The sequence below is a fragment of the Apodemus sylvaticus genome, chromosome 16 (genome assembly GCF_947179515.1).
Source record: "Apodemus sylvaticus chromosome 16, mApoSyl1.1, whole genome shotgun sequence".
NCBI classification, from domain to species: domain Eukaryota; kingdom Metazoa; phylum Chordata; class Mammalia; order Rodentia; family Muridae; genus Apodemus; species Apodemus sylvaticus.
In genome coordinates this window covers 81,324,754-81,342,825 of record NC_067487.1, presented here as the reverse complement: position 1 = coordinate 81,342,825, position 18,072 = coordinate 81,324,754, and positions in this window count along the sequence as shown.

Below are 18,072 nucleotides of genomic sequence, written 5' to 3'. Positions count from 1 at the left end.
GCTATTGGTGTTCTGTTCAGAAACTTTCTCCCTGTACCGATGTCCTCAAGGGTCTTCCCCAGTTTCTTTTCTATTAGCTTCCGAGTGTCTGGCTTTATGTGGAGGTCCTTGATCCATTTGGATTTGAGCTTAGTACAAGGAGACAAGGATTAGTCATTAGGGAATTGCAAATCAAAACAACCCTAAGATTTCATCTTACACCAGTCAGAATGGCTAAGATTAAAAATTCAGGAGACAGCAGGTGTTGGAGAGGATGTGGAGAAAGAGGAACACTCCTCCACTGCTGGTGGGGTTGCAAATTGGTACAACCACTCTGGAAATCAGTCTGGCAGTTCCTCCGAAAACTGGGCACCTCACTTCCAGAAGATCCTGCTATACCACTCCTGGGCATATATCCAGAGGATTCCCCACCATGTAATAAAGATACATGCTCTACTATGTTCATAGCAGCCCTATTTATAATTGCCAGATGCTGGAAAGAACCCAGGTATCCCTCAACAGAAGAGTGGATACAAAAAAAATGTGGTATATCTACACAATGGAGTACTATTCAGCCATTAGAAACAATGAATTCATGAAATTCTTAGGCAAATGGATGGAGCTAGAGAACATCATACTAAGTGAGGTAACCCAGACTCAAAAGGTGAATCATGGTATGCACTCACTAATAAGTGGATATTAACCTAGAAAACTGGAATACCCAAAACATAATCCACACATCAAATGAGATACAAGAAGAAAGGAGGAGTGGCCCCTGGTCCTGGAAAGACTCAGTGAAACAGTATTCGGCAAAACCAGAACGTGGAAGTGGGAAGGGGTGGGAGGGAGGACCGGGGAAGAGAAGGGGGCTTACGGGACTTTCGGGGAGTGGGGGGGCTATAAAAGGGGAAATCATTTGAAATGTAAATAAATTATATCGAATAAAAGAAATAAATAAAAAAAAAAAGAAACTCTGTAACCTTATGAGGTCCCATTTGTCAATTCTTGCTCTTAGAGCATACGCTATTGGTGCTCTGTTCAGAAACTTTCTCCCTGTTCCGATGTCCTCAAGGGTCTTCCCCAGTTTCTTTTCTATTAGCTTCAGAGTGTCTGTCTTTATGTGGAGGTCCTTGATCCATTTGGATTTGAGCTTAGTACAAGGAGACAAGGATTAGTCATTAGGGAAATGAAAATCAAAACAACCCTAAGATTTCATCTTACACCAGTCAGAATGGCTAAGATTAAAAATTCAGGAGACAGCAGGTGTTGGAGAGGATGTGGAGAAAGAGGAACACTCCTCCACTGCTGGTAGGGTTGCAAATTGGTACAACCACTCTGGAAATCAGTCTGGCAGTTCCTCCGAAAACTGGGCACCTCACTTCCAGAAGATCCTGCTATACCACTCCTGGGCATATATCCAGAGGATTCCCCACCATGTAATAAAGATACATGCTCTACTATGTTCATAGCAGCCCTATTTATAATTGAGAGATGCTGGAAAGAACCCAGGTATCCCTCAACAGAAGAGTGGATACAAAAAAATGTGGTATATCTACACAATGGAGTACTATTCAGCCATTAGAAACAATGAATTCATGAAATTCTTAGGCAAATGGATGGAGCTAGAGAACATCATACTAAGTGACGTAACCCAGACTCAAAAGGTGAATCATGGTATGCACTCACTAATAAGTGGATATTAACCTAGAAAACTGGAATACCCAAAACATAATCCACACATCAAATGAGATACAAGAAGAAAGGAGGAGTGGCCCCTGGTCCTGGAAAGACTCAGTGAAACAGTATTCGGCAAAACCAGAACGGGGAAGTGGGAAGGGGTGGGAGGGAGGACAGGGGAAGAGAAGGGGGCTTACGGGACTTTCGGGGAGTGGGGGGGCTAGAAAAGGGGAAATCATTTGAAATGTAAATAAATTATATCGAATAAAAGAAATAAATAAATAAAAAAAAAGAAACTCTGTAACCTTATGAGGTCCCATTTGTCAATTCTTGCTCTTAGAGCATACGCTATTGGTGTTCTGTTCAGAAACTTTCTCCCTGTACCGATGTCCTCAAGGGTCTTCCCCAGTTTCTTTTCTATTAGCTTCAGAGTGTCTGGCTTTATGTGGAGGTCCTTGATCCATTTGGATTTGAGCTTAGTACAAGGAAACAAGGACTAGTCATTAGGGAAATGAAAATCAAAACAACCCTAAGATTTCATCTTACACCAGTCAGAATGGCTAAGATTAAAAATTCAGGAGACAGCAGGTGTTGGAGAGGATGTGGAGAAAGAAGAACACTCCTCCACTGCTGGTGGGGTTGCAAATTGGTACAACCTTCTAGAAATCAGTCTGGCGGTTCCCCCGAAAACTGGGCACCTCACTTCCAGAAGATCCTGCTATACCACTCCTGGGCATATATCCAGAGGATTCCCCACCATGTAATAAAGATACATGCTCTACTATGTTCATAGCAGCCCTATTTATAATTGCCAGATGCTGGAAAGAACCCAGGTATCCCTCAACAGAAGAGTAGATACAGAAAATGTGGTATATCTACACAATGGAGTACTATTCTGCCATTAGAAACAATGAATTCATGAAATTCTTAGGCAAATGGATGGAGCTAGAGAACATCATACTAAGTGAGGTAACCCAGACTCAAAAGGTGAATCATGGTATGCACTCACTAATAAGTGGTTATTAACCTAGAAAACTGGAATACCCAAAACATAATCCACACATCAAATGAGATACAAGAAGAAAGGAGGAGTGGCCCCTGGTCCTGGAAAGACTCAGTGAAACAGTATTCGGCAAAACCAGAACGGGGAAGTGGGAAAGGGTGGGAGGGAGGACAGGGGAAGAGAAGGGGGCTTACGGGACTTTCGGGGAGTGGGGCGGCTAGAAAAGGGGAAATCATTTGAAATGTAAATAAATTATATCGAATAAAAAAATAAATAAATAAAAAAAAGAAACTCTGTAACCTTATGAGGTCCCATTTGTCAATTCTTGCTCTTAGAGCATACGCTATTGGTGTTCTGTTCAGAAACTTTCTCCCTGTACCGATGTCCTTAAGGGTCTTCCCCAGTTTCTTTTCTATTAGCTTCCGAGTGTCTGGCTTTATGTGGAGGTCCTTGATCCATTTGGATTTGAGCTTAGTACAAGGAGACAAGGATTAGTCATTAGGGAAATGAAAATCAAAACAACCCTAAGATTTCATCTTACACCAGTCAGAATGGCTAAGATTAAAAATTGAGGAGACAGCAGGTGTTGGAGAGGATGTGGAGAAAGAGGAACACTCCTCCACTGCTGGTGGGGTTGCAAATTGGTACAACCACTCTGGAAATCAGTCTGGCAGTTCCTCCGAAAACTGGGCACCTCACTTCCAGAAGATCCTGCTATACCACTCCTGGGCATATATCCAGAGGATTCCCCACCATGTAATAAAGATACATGCTCTACTATGTTCATAGCAGCCCTATTTATAATTGCCAGATGCTGGAAAGAACCCAGGTATCCCTCAACAGAAGAGTGGATACAAAAAAATGTGGTATATCTACACAATGGAGTACTATTCAGCCATTAGAAACAATGAATTCATGAAATTCTTAGGCAAATGGATGGAGCTAGAGAACATCATACTAAGTGAGGTAACCCAGACTCAAAAGATGAATCATGGTATGCACTCACTAATAAGTGGATATTAACCTAGAAAACTGGAATACCCAAAACATAATCCACACATCAAATGAGATACAAGAAGAAAGGAGGAGTGGCCCCTGGTCCTGGAAAGACTCAGTGAAACAGTATTCGGCAAAACCAGAACGGGGAAGTGGGAAGGGGTGGGAGGGAGGACAGGGGAAGAGAAGGGGGCTTACGGGACTTTCGGGGAGTGGGGGGGCTAGAAAAGGGGAAATCATTTGAAATGTAAATAAATTATATCGAATAAAAAAAATAAATAAAAAAAAAAAAAGAAACTCTGTAACCTTATGAGGTCCCATTTGTCAATTCTTGCTCTTAGAGCATACGCAATTGGTGCTCTGTTCAGAAACTTTCTCCCTGTACCGATGTCCTCAAGGGTCTTCCCCAGTTTCTTTTCTATTAGCTTCAGAGTGTCTGGCTTTATGTGGAGGTCCTTGATCCATTTGGATTTGAGCTTAGTACAAGGAGACAAGGATTAGTCATTAGGGAAATGAAAATCAAAACAACCCTAAGATTTCATCTTACACCAGTCAGAATGGCTAAGATTAAAAATTCAGGAGACAGCAGGTGTTGGAGAGGATGTGGAGAAAGAGGAACACTCCTCCACTGCTGGTGGGGTTGCAAATTGGTACAACCACTCTGGAAATCAGTCTGGCAGTTCCTCTGAAAACTGGGCACCTCACTTCCAGAAGATCCTGCTATACCACTCCTGGGCATATATCCAGAGGATTCCCCACCATGTAATAAAGATACATGCTCTACTATGTTCATAGCAGCCCTATTTATAATTGCCAGATGCTGGAAAGAACCCAGGTATCCCTCAACAGAAGAGTGGATACAAAAAAATGTGGTATATCTACACAATGGAGTACTATTCTGCCATTAGAAACAATGAATTCATGAAATTCTTAGGCAAATGGATGGAGCTAGAGAACATCATAGTAAGTGATGTAACCCAGACTCAAAAGGTGAATCATGGTATGCACTCACTAATAAGTGGATATTAACCTAGAAAACTGGAATACCCAAAACATAATCCACACATCAAATGAGATACAAGAAGAAAGGAGGAGTGGCCCCTGGTCCTGGAAAGACTCAGTGAAACAGTATTCGGCAAAACCAGAACGGGGAAGTGGGAAGGGGTGGGAGGGAGGACAGGGGAAGAGAAGGGGGCTTACGGGACTTTCGGGGAGTGGGGGGGCTAGAAAAGGGGAAATCATTTGAAATGTAAATAAATTATATCGAATAAAAGAAATAAATAAAAAAAAAAAAAAAGAAACTCTGTAACCTTATGAGGTCCCATTTGTCAATTCTTGCTCTTAGAGCATACGCTATTGGTATTCTGTTCAGAAACTTTCTCCCTGTACCGATGTCCTCAAGGGTCTTCCCCAGTTTCTTTTCTATTAGCTTCCGAGTATCTGGCTTTATGTGGAGGTCCTTGATCCATTTGGATTTGAGCTTAGTACAAGGAGACAAGGATTAGTCATTAGGGAAATGAAAATCAAAACAACCCTAAGATTTCATCTTACACCAGTCAGAATGGCTAAGATTAAAAATTCAGGAGACAGCAGGTGTTGGAGAGGATGTGGAGAAAGAGGAACACTCCTCCACTGCTGGTGGGGTCGCAAATTGGTACAACCTTCTAGAAATCAGTCTGGCGGTTCCCCCGAAAACTGGGCACCTCACTTCCAGAAGATCCTGCTATACCACTCCTGGGCTTATATCCAGAGGATTCCCCACCATGTAATAAAGATACATGCTCTACTATGTTCATAGCAGCCCTATTTATAATTGCCAGATGCTGGAAAGAACCCAGGTATCCCTCAACAGAAGAGTAGATACAGAAAATGTGGTATATCTACACAATGGAGTACTATTCTGCCATTAGAAACAATGAATTCATGAAATTCTTAGGCAAATGGATGGAGCTAGAGAACATCAAACTAAGTGAGGTAACCCAGACTCAAAAGGTGAATCATGGTATGCACTCACTAATAAGTGGTTATTAACCTAGAAAACTGGAATACCCAAAACATAATCCACACATCAAATGAGATACAAGAAGAAAGGTGGAGTGGCCCCTGGTCCTGGAAAGACTCAGTGAAACAGTATTCGGCAAAACCAGAACGGGGAAGTGGGAAGGGGTGGGAGGGAGGACAGGGGAAGAGAAGGGGGCTTACGGGACTTTCGGGGAGTGGGGCGGCTAGAAAAGGGGAAATCATTTGAAATGTAAATAAATTATATCGAATAAAAAAATAAATAAATAAAAAAAAAAAGAAACTCTGTAACCTTATGAGGTCCCATTTGTCAATTCTTGCTCTTAGAGCATAGGCTATTGGTGTTCTGTTCAGAAACTTTCTCCCTGTACCGATGTCCTCAAGGGTCTTCCCCAGTTTCTTTTCTATTAGCTTCCGAGTGTCTGGCTTTATGTGGAGGTCCTTGATCCATTTGGATTTGAGCTTAGTACAAGGAGACAAGGATTAGTCATTAGGGAAATGAAAATCAAAACAACCCTAAGATTTCATCTTACACCAGTCAGAATGGCTAAGATTAAAAATTCAGGAGACAGCAGGTGTTGGAGAGGATGTGGAGAAAGAGGAACACTCCTCCACTGCTGGTGGGGTTGCAAATTGGTACAACCACTCTGGAAATCAGTCTGGCAGTTCCTCTGAAAACTGGGCACCTCACTTCCAGAAGATCCTGCTATACCACTCCTGGGCATATATCCAGAGGATTCCCCACCATGTAATAAAGATACATGCTCTACTATGTTCATAGCAGCCCTATTTATAATTGCCAGATGCTGGAAAGAACCCAGGTATCCCTCAACAGAAGAGTGTATACAAAAAAATGTGGTATATCTACACAATGGAGTACTATTCAGCCATTAGAAACAATGAATTCATGAAATTCTTAGGCAAATGGATGGAGCTAGAGAACATCATACTAAGTGAGGTAACCCAGACTCAAAAGATGAATCATGGTATGCACTCACTAATAAGTGGATATTAACCTAGAAAACTGGAATACCCAAAACATAATCCACACATCAAATGAGATACAAGAAGAAAGGAGGAGTGCCCCCTGGTCCTGGAAAGACTCAGTGAAACAGTATTCGGCAAAACCAGAACGGGGAAGTGGGAAGGGGTGGGAGGGAGGACAGGGGAAGAGAAGGGGGCTTACGGGACTTTCGGGGAGTGGGGGGCTAGAAAAGGGGAAATCATTTGAAATGTAAATAAATTATATCGAATAAAAAAAATAAATAAAAAAAAAAAAAGAAACTCTGTAACCTTATGAGGTCCCATTTGTCAATTCTTGCTCTTAGAGCATACGCAATTGGTGCTCTGTTCAGAAACTTTCTCCCTGTACCGATGTCCTCAAGGGTCTTCCCCAGTTTCTTTTCTATTAGCTTCAGAGTGTCTGGCTTTATGTGGAGGTCCTTGATCCATTTGGATTTGAGCTTAGTACAAGGAGACAAGGATTAGTCATTAGGGAAATGAAAATCAAAACAACCCTAAGATTTCATCTTACACCAGTCAGAATGGCTAAGATTAAAAATTCAGGAGACAGCAGGTGTTGGAGAGGATGTGGAGAAAGAGGAACACTCCTCCACTGCTGGTGGGGTTGCAAATTGGTACAACCACTCTGGAAATCAGTCTGGCAGTTCCTCTGAAAACTGGGCACCTCACTTCCAGAAGATCCTGCTATACCACTCCTGGGCATATATCCAGAGGATTCCCCACCATGTAATAAAGATACATGCTCTACTATGTTCATAGCAGCCCTATTTATAATTGCCAGATGCTGGAAAGAACCCAGGTATCCCTCAACAGAAGAGTGGATACAAAAAAATGTGGTATATCTACACAATGGAGTACTATTCTGCCATTAGAAACAATGAATTCATGAAATTCTTAGGCAAATGGATGGAGCTAGAGAACATCATAGTAAGTGATGTAACCCAGACTCAAAAGGTGAATCATGGTATGCACTCACTAATAAGTGGATATTAACCTAGAAAACGGGAATACCCAAAACATAATCCACACATCAAATGAGATACAAGAAGAAAGGAGGAGTGGCCCCTGGTCCTGGAAAGACTCAGTGAAACAGTATTCGGCAAAACCAGAACGGGGAAGTGGGAAGGGGTGGGAGGGAGGACAGGGGAAGAGAAGGGGGCTTACGGGACTTTCGGGGAGTGGGGGGGCTAGAAAAGGGGAAATCATTTGAAATGTAAATAAATTATATCGAATAAAAGAAATAAATAAATAAAAAAAAAAAAGAAACTCTGTAACCTTATGAGGTCCCATTTGTCAATTCTTGCTCTTAGAGCATACGCTATTGGTATTCTGTTCAGAAACTTTCTCCCTGTACCGATGTCCTCAAGGGTCTTCCCCAGTTTCTTTTCTATTAGCTTCCGAGTATCTGGCTTTATGTGGAGGTCCTTGATCCATTTGGATTTGAGCTTAGTACAAGGAGACAAGGATTAGTCATTAGGGAAATGAAAATCAAAACAACCCTAAGATTTCATCTTACACCAGTCAGAATGGCTAAGATTAAAAATTCAGGAGACAGCAGGTGTTGGAGAGGATGTGGAGAAAGAGGAACACTCCTCCACTGCTGGTGGGGTCGCAAATTGGTACAACCTTCTAGAAATCAGTCTGGCGGTTCCCCCGAAAACTGGGCACCTCACTTCCAGAAGATCCTGCTATACCACTCCTGGGCATATATCCAGAGGATTCCCCACCATGTAATAAAGATACATGCTCTACTATGTTCATAGCAGCCCTATTTATAATTGCCAGATGCTGGAAAGAACCCAGGTATCCCTCAACAGAAGAGTAGATACAGAAAATGTGGTATATCTACACAATGGAGTACTATTCTGCCATTAGAAACAATGAATTCATGAAATTCTTAGGCAAATGGATGGAGCTAGAGAACATCAAACTAAGTGAGGTAACCCAGACTCAAAAGGTGAATCATGGTATGCACTCACTAATAAGTGGTTATTAACCTAGAAAACTGGAATACCCAAAACATAATCCACACATCAAATGAGATACAAGAAGAAAGGTGGAGTGGCCCCTGGTCCTGGAAAGACTCAGTGAAACAGTATTCGGCAAAACCAGAACGGGGAAGTGGGAAGGGGTGGGAGGGAGGACAGGGGAAGAGAAGGGGGCTTACGGGACTTTCGGGGAGTGGGGCGGCTAGAAAAGGGGAAATCATTTGAAATGTAAATAAATTATATCGAATAAAAAAATAAATAAATAAAAAAAAAAAGAAACTCTGTAACCTTATGAGGTCCCATTTGTCAATTCTTGCTCTTAGAGCATACGCTATTGGTGTTCTGTTCAGAAACTTTCTCCCTGTACCGATGTCCTCAAGGGTCTTCCCCAGTTTCTTTTCTATTAGCTTCCGAGTGTCTGGCTTTATGTGGAGGTCCTTGATCCATTTGGATTTGAGCTTAGTACAAGGAGACAAGGATTAGTCATTAGGGAAATGAAAATCAAAACAACCCTAAGATTTCATCTTACACCAGTCAGAATGGCTAAGATTAAAAATTCAGGAGACAGCAGGTGTTGGAGAGGATGTGGAGAAAGAGGAACACTCCTCCACTGCTGGTGGGGTTGCAAATTGGTACAACCACTCTGGAAATCAGTCTGGCAGTTCCTCCGAAAACTGGGCACCTCACTTCCAGAAGATCCTGCTATACCACTCCTGGGCATATATCCAGAGGATTCCCCACCATGTAATAAAGATACATGCTCTACTATGTTCATAGCAGCCCTATTTATAATTGCCAGATGCTGGAAAGAACCCAGGTATCCCTCAACAGAAGAGTGGATACAAAAAAATGTGGTATATCTACACAATGGAGTACTATTCTGCCATTAGAAACAATGAATTCATGAAATTCTTAGGCAAATGGATGGAGCTAGAGAACATCATACTAAGTGAGGTAACCCAGACTCAAAAGGTGAATCATGGTATGCACTCACTAATAAGTGGATATTAACCTAGAAAACTGGAATACCCAAAACATAATCCACACATCAAATGAGATACAAGAAGAAAGAAGGAGTGGCCCCTGGTCCTGGAAAGACTCAGTGAATCAGTATTCGGCAAAACCAGAACGGGGAAGTGGGAAGGGGTGGGAGGGAGGACAGGGGAAGAGAAGGGGGCTTACGGGACTTTCGGGGAGTGGGGGGGCTAGAAAAGGGGAAATCATTTGAAATGTAAATAAATTATATCGAATAAAAGAAATAAATGAAAAAAAAAAAAGAAACTCTGTAACCTTATGAGGTCCCATTTGTCAATTCTTGCTCTTAGAGCATACGCTATTGGTGCTCTGTTCAGAAACTTTCTCCCTGTACCGATGTCCTCAAGGGTCTTCCCCAGTTTCTTTTCTATTAGCTTCAGAGTGTCTGGCTTTATGTGGAGGTCCTTGATCCATTTGGATTTGATCTTAGTACAAGGAGACAAGGATTAGTCATTAGGGAAATGAAAATCAAAACAACCCTAAGATTTCATCTTACACCAGTCAGAATGGCTAAGATTAAAAATTCAGGAGACAGCAGGTGTTGGAGAGGATGTGGAGAAAGAGGAACACTCCTCCACTGCTGGTGGGGTTGCAAATTGGTACAACCACTCTAGAAATCAGTCTGGCGGTTCCTCCGAAAACTGGGCACCTCACTTCCAGAAGATCCTGCTATACCACTCCTGGGCATATATCCAGAGGATTCCCCACCATGTAATAAAGATACATGCTCTACTATGTTCATAGCAGGCCTATTTATAATTGCTAGATGCTGGAAAGAACCCAGGTATCCCTCAACAGAAGAGTAGATACAAAAAATGTGGTATATCTACACAATGGAGTACTATTCTGCCATTAGAAACAATGAATTCATGAAATTCTTAGGCAAATGGATGGAGCTAGAGAACATCATACTAAGTGAGGTAACCCAGACTCAAAAGGTGAATCATGGTATGCACTCACTAATAAGTGGTTATTAACCTAGAAAACTGGAATACCCAAAACATAATCCACACATCAAATGAGATACAAGAAGAAAGGAGGAGTGGCCCCTGGTCCTGGAAAGACTCAGTGAAACAGTATTCGGCAAAACCAGAACGGGGAAGTGGGAAGGGGTGGGAGGGAGGACAGGGGAAGAGAAGGGGGCTTACGGGACTTTCGGGGAGTGGGGGGGCTAGAAAAGGGAAAATCATTTGAAATGTAAATAAATTATATCGAATAAAAAAAATAAATTAAAAAAAAAAAAGAAACTCTGTAACCTTATGAGGTCCCATTTGTCAATTCTTGCTCTTAGAGCATATGCTATTGGTGTTCTGTTCCGAAACTTTCTCCCTGTACCGATGTCCTCAAGGGTCTTCCCCAGTTTCTTTTCTATTAGCTTCCGAGTGTCTTGCTTTATGTGGAGGTCCTTGATCCATTTGGATTTGAGCTTAGTACAAGGAGACAAGGATTAGTCATTAGGGAAATGCAAATCAAAACAACCCTAAGATTTCATCTTATACCAGTCAGAATGGCTAAGATTAAAAATTCAGGAGACAGCAGGTGTTGGAGAGGATGTGGAGAAAGAGGAACACTCCTCCACTGCTGGTGGGGTTGCAAATTGGTACAACCACTCTGGAAATCAGTCTGGCGGTTCCTCCGAAAACTGGGCACCTCACTTCCAGAAGATCCTGCTATACCACTCCTGGGCATATATCCAGAGGATTCCCCACCATGTAATAAAGATACATGCTCTACTATGTTCATAGCAGCCCTATTTATAATTGCCAGATGCTGGAAAGAACCCAGGTATCCCTCAACAGAAGAGTGGATACAAAAAAATGTGGTATATCTACACAATGGAGTACTATTCAGCCATTAGAAACAATGAATTCATGAAATTCTTAGGCAAATGGATGGAGCTAGAGAACATCATACTAAGTGAGGTAACCCAGACTCAAAAGGTGAATCATGGTATGCACTCACTAATAAGTGGATATTAACCTAGAAAACTGGAATACCCAAAACATAATCCACACATCAAATGAGATACAAGAAGAAAGGAGGAGTGGCCCCTGGTCCTGGAAAGACTCAGTGAAAAAGTATTTGGCAAAAACAGAACGGGGAAGTGGGAAGGGGTGGGAGGGAGGACAGGGGAAGAGAAGGGGGCTTACGGGACTTTCGGGGAGTGGGGCGGCTGGAAAGGGTGAAATCATTTGAAATGTAAATAAATTATATCGAATAAAAAAATAAATAAATAAAAAAAAAAGAAACTCTCTAACCTTATGAGGTCCCATTTGTCAATTCTTGCTCTTAGAGCATACGCTATTGGTGTTCTGTTCAGAAACTTTCTCCCTGTACCGATGTCCTCAAGGGTCTTCCCCAGTTTCTTTTCTATTAGCTTCAGAGTGTCTGGCTTTATGTGGAGGTCCTTGATCCATTTGGATTTGAGCTTAGTACAAGGAGACAAGGATTAGTCATTAGGGAAATGCAAATCAAACAACCCTAAGATTTCATCTTACACCAGTCAGAATGGCTAAGATTAAAAATTCAGGAGACAGCAGGTGTTGGAGAGGATGTGGAGAAAGAGGAACACTCCTCCACTGCTGGTGGGGTTGCAAATTGGTACAACCACTCTGGAAATCAGTCTGGCGGTTCCTCCGAAAACTGGGCACCTCACTTCCAGAAGATCCTGCTATACCACTCCTGGGCATATATCCAGAGGATTCCCCACCATGTAATAAAGATACATGCTCTACTATGTTCATAGCAGCCCTATTTATAATGGCCAGATGCTGGAAAGAACCCAGGTATCCCTCAACAGAAGAGTGGATACAAAAAATGTGGTATATCTACACAATGGAGTACTATTCTGCCATTAGAAACAATGAATTCATGAAATTCTTAGGCAAATGGATGGAGCTAGAGAACATCATACTAAGTGAGGTAACCCAGACTCAAAAGATGAATCATGGTATGCACTCACTAATAAGTGGTTATTAACCTAGAAAACTGGAATACCCAAAACATAATCCACACATCAAATGAGATACAAGAAGAAAGGAGGAGTGGCCCCTGGTCCTGGAAAGACTCAGTGAAACAGTATTCGGCAAAACCAGAACGGGGAAGTGGGAAGGGGTGGGAGGGAGGACAGGGGAAGAGAAGGGGGCTTACGGGACTTTCGGGGAGTGGGGGGGCTAGAAAAGGGGAAATCATTTGAAATGTAAATAAATTATATCGAATAAAAAAATAAATAAATAAATAAATAAATAAAAAGAAACTCTGTAACCTTATGAGGTCCCATTTGTCAATTCTTGCTCTTAGAGCATACGCTATTGGTGTTCTGTTCAGAAACTTTCTCCCTGTACCGATGTCCTCAAGGGTCTTCCCCAGTTTCTTTTCTATTAGCTTCCGAGTGTCTGGCTTTATGTGGAGGTCCTTGATCCATTTGGATTTGAGCTTAGTACAAGGAGACAAGGATTAGTCATTAGGGAAATGCAAATCAAAACAACCCTAAGATTTCATCTTACACCAGTCAGAATGGCTAAGATTAAAAATTCAGGAGACAGCAGGTGTTGGAGAGGATGTGGAGAAAGAGGAACACTCCTCCACTGCTGGTGGGGTTGCAAATTGGTACAACCACTCTGGAAATCAGTCTGGCAGTTCCTCCGAAAACTGGGCACCTCACTTCCAGAAGATCCTGCTATACCACTCCTGGGCATATATCCAGAGGATTCCCCACCATGTAATAAAGATACATGCTCTACTATGTTCATAGCAGCCCTATTTATAATTGCCAGATGCTGGAAAGAACCCAGGTATCCCTCAACAGAAGAGTGGATACAAAAAAATGTGGTATATCTACACAATGGAGTACTATTCTGCCATTAGAAACAATGAATTCATGAAATTCTTAGGCAAATGGATGGAGCTAGAGAACATCATACTAAGTGAGGTAACCCAGACTCAAAAGGTGAATCATGGTATGCACTCACTAATAAGTGGATATTAACCTAGAAAACTGGAATACCCCAAACATAATCCACACATCAAATGAGATACAAGAAGAAAGGAGGAGTGGCCCCTGGTCCTGGAAAGACTCAGTGAAACAGTATTCGGCAAAACCAGAACGGGGAAGTGGGAAGGGGTGGGAGGGAGGACAGGGGAAGAGAAGGGGGCTTACGGGACTTTCGGGGAGTGGGGGGGCTAGAAAAGGGGAAATCATTTGAAATGTAAATAAATTATATCGAATAAAAGAAATAAATAAAAAAAAAAAAAAGAAACTCTGTAACCTTATGAGGTCCCATTTGTCAATTCTTGCTCTTAGAGCATACGCTATTGGTGCTCTGTTCAGAAACTTTCTCCCTGTACCGATGTCCTCAAGGGTCTTCCCCAGTTTCTTTTCTATTAGCTTCAGAGTGTCTGGCTTTATGTGGAGGTCCTTGATCCATTTGGATTTGAGCTTAGTACAAGGAGACAAGGATTAGTCATTAGGGAAATGAAAATCAAAACAACCCTAAGATTTCATCTTACACCAGTCAGAATAGCTAAGATTAAAAATTCAGGAGACAGCAGGTGTTGGAGAGGATGTGGAGAAAGAGGAACACTCCTCCACTGCTGGTGGGGTTGCAAATTGGTACAACCACTCTAGAAATCAGTCTGGCGGTTCCTCCGAAACTGGGCACCTCACTTCCAGAAGATCCTGCTATACCACTCCTGGGCATATATCCAGAGGATTCCCCACCATGTAATAAAGATACATGCTCTACTATGTTCATAGCAGCCCTATTTATAATTGCCAGATGCTGGAAAGAACCCAGGTATCCCTCAACAGAAGAGTAGATACAAAAAATGTGGTATATCTACACAATGGAGTACTATTCTGCCATTAGAAACAGTGAATTCATGAAATTCTTAGGCAAATGGATGGAGCTAGAGAACATCATACTAAGTGAGGTAACCCAGACTCAAAAGGTGAATCATGGTATGCACTCACTAATAAGTGGTTATTAACCTAGAAAACTGGAATACCCAAAACATAATCCACACATCAAATGAGATACAAGAAGAAAGGAGGAGTGGCCCCTGGTCCTGGAAAGACTCAGTGAAACAGTATTCGGCAAAACCAGAACGGGGAAGTGGGAAGGGGTGGGAGGGAGGACAGGGGAAGAGAAGGGGGCTTACGGGACTTTCGGGGAGTGGGGGGGCTAGAAAAGGGGAAATCATTTGAAATGTAAATAAATTATATCGAATAAAAAAATAAATAAATAAATAAATAAAAAGAAACTCTGTAACCTTATGAGGTCCCATTTGTCAATTCTTGCTCTTAGAGCATACGCTATTGGTGTTCTGTTCAGAAACTTTCTCCCTGTACCGATGTCCTCAAGGGTCTTCCCCAGTTTCTTTTCTATTAGCTTCCGAGTGTCTGGCTTTATGTGGAGGTCCTTGATCCATTTGGATTTGAGCTTAGTACAAGGAGACAAGGATTAGTCATTAGGGAAATGCAAATCAAAACAACCCTAAGATTTCATCTTACACCAGTCAGAATGGTTAAGATTAAAAATTCAGGAGACAGCAGGTGTTGGAGAGGATGTGGAGAAAGAGGAACACTCCTCCACTGCTGGTGGGGTTGCAAATTGGTACAACCACTCTGGAAATCAGTCTGGCGGTTCCTCCGAAAACTGGGCAGCTCACTTCCAGAAGATCCTGCTATACCACTCCTGGGCATATATCCAGAGGATTCCCCACCATGTAATAAGGATACATGCTCTACTATGTTCATAGCAGCCCTATTTATAATTGCCAGATGCTGGAAAGAACCCAGGTATCCCTCAACAGAAGAGTGGATACAAAAAAATGTGGTATATCTACACAATGGAGTACTATTCAGCCATTAGAAACAATGAATTCATGAAATTCTTAGGCAAATGGATGGAGCTAGAGAACATCATACTAAGTGAGGTAACCCAGACCCAAAAGGTGAATCATGGTATGCACTCACTAATAAGTGGTTATTAACCTAGAAAACTGGAATACCCAAAACATAATCCACACATCAAATGAGATACAAGAAGAAAGGAGGAGTGGCCCCTGGTCCTGGAAAGACTCAGTGAAACAGTATTCGGCAAAACCAGAACGGGGAAGTGGGAAGGGGTGGGAGGGAAGACAGGGGAAGAGAAGGGGGCTTTCGGGACTTTCGGGGAGTGGGGGGGCTAGAAAAGGGGAAATCATTTGAAATGTAAATAAATTATATCGAATAAAAAAATAAATAAATAAAAAAAAAAAGAAACTCTGTAACCTTATGAGGTCCCATTTGTCAATTCTTGCTCTTAGAGCATACGCTATTGGTGTTCTGTTCAGAAACTTTCTCCCTGTACCGATGTCCTCAAGGGTCTTCCCCAGTTTCTTTTCTATTAGCTTCCGAGTGTCTGGCTTTATGTGGAGGTCCTTGATCCATTTGGATTTGAGCTTAGTACAAGGAGACAAGGATTAGTCATTAGGGAAATGAAAATCAAAACAACCCTAAGATTTCATCTTACACCAGTCAGAATGGCTAAGATTAAAAATTCAGGAGACAGCAGGTGTTGGAGAGGATGTGGAGAAAGAGGAACACTCCTCCACTGCTGGTGGGGTTGCAAATTGGTACAACCACTCTGGAAATCAGTCTGGCGGTTCCTCCGAAAACTGGGCAGCTCACTTCCAGAAGATCCTGCTATACCACTCCTAGGCATATATCCAGAGGATTCCCCACCATGTAATAAGGATACATGCTCTACTATGTTCATTGCAGCCCTATTTATAATTGCCAGATGCTGGAAAGAACCCAGGTATCCCTCAACAGAAGAGTGGATACAAAAAAATGTGGTATATCTACACAATGGAGTACTATTCAGCCATTAGAAACAATGAATTCATGAAATTCTTAGGCAAATGGATGGAGCTAGAGAACATCATACTAAGTGAGGTAACCCAGACTCAAAAGGTGAATCATGGTATGCACTCACTAATAAGTGGTTATTAACCTAGAAAACTGGAATACCCAAAACATAATCCACACATCAAATGAGATACAAGAAGAAAGGAGGAGTGGCCCCTGGTTCTGGAAAGACTCAGTGAAACAGTATTCAGCAAAACCAGAACGGAGAAGTGGGAAGGGGTGGGAGGGAGGACAGGGGAAGAGAAGGGGGCTTACGGGACTTTCGGGGAGTGGGGGGGCTAGAAAAGGGGAAATCATTTGAAATGTAAATAAATTATATCTAATAAAAAAATAATTTAAAAAAAAAGAATTACAGGAAAACACAAACAAATGATGGAACTGAGCAAAACGATCCTGGATCTAAAAACAAAAGTAGAAACAACTAAGAAATCACAAAGGGAGAAAATTTTGGAGACAGAAAACCTTGAGAAGAAATCAGGGGCCATAGATGCAAATATAAACAACAGAATACAAGAGATGGAAGAAAGAATCTCGGATGCCAAAGATACCATAGAAACCATTGACTCAACAGTCAAAGAAAATGGAAAATGCAAAAAGTTTGTAGCCTAGAACATCCAGGAAATCCAGGATAAAATGAGAAGACCAAACCTAAGGATTATAGGTATAGAGGAGAGTGAAGATTTACAACTGAAAGGGCCAGCAAATATCTTCAACAAAATTATGGAAGAAAACTTTCCCAACTTAAAGAGAGAGATGCCTATGAATATACAGGAAGCCTACAGAACTCCAAACACACTGGACCTGAGCAGAATCACCTCTCGCCACATAATAATTAAAACCCCAAATGCACTAAACAAAGAAAGAATATTAAAGGCAGTAAGAGAAAAAGGGTAAGTAACATATAAAGGAAGACCTATCAGAATCACACCAGAATTCTCACCAGAGACCATGAAAGCTAGAAGATCCTGGGCAGATCTCATGCAGACTCTAAGAGAACACAAATATCACTCAAGACTACTATACCCAGCAAAACTCTCAATCACAATAGATGGAGAAACCAAGACATTCCATGACATAACCAAATTTACACAATATCTTTCCACAAACCCAGCTCTGCAAAGAATAATAGGAGGAAAACTCCAATACAAGGAGGGAAACTACACCCTGGAAAAAGCAAGATAGTAACCTTCCTTCATCAAACCCAAAAGAAGATAACCATTCAAATATAAAAATAACATCAAAAATGACAGGAAGTAATAATCACTATTCCTTAATATCTCTTAACATCAATGCACTCAATTCCCCAATAAAAAGACATAGACTAACAGGCTGGATAAGGAAACAGGACCCTACATTTTGCTGCATACAGGAAACACACGTAAATGTCAAAGACAAAAACTACCTTAGAGTAAAAGGCTCTCGGGAAATGAGCCGGAGTA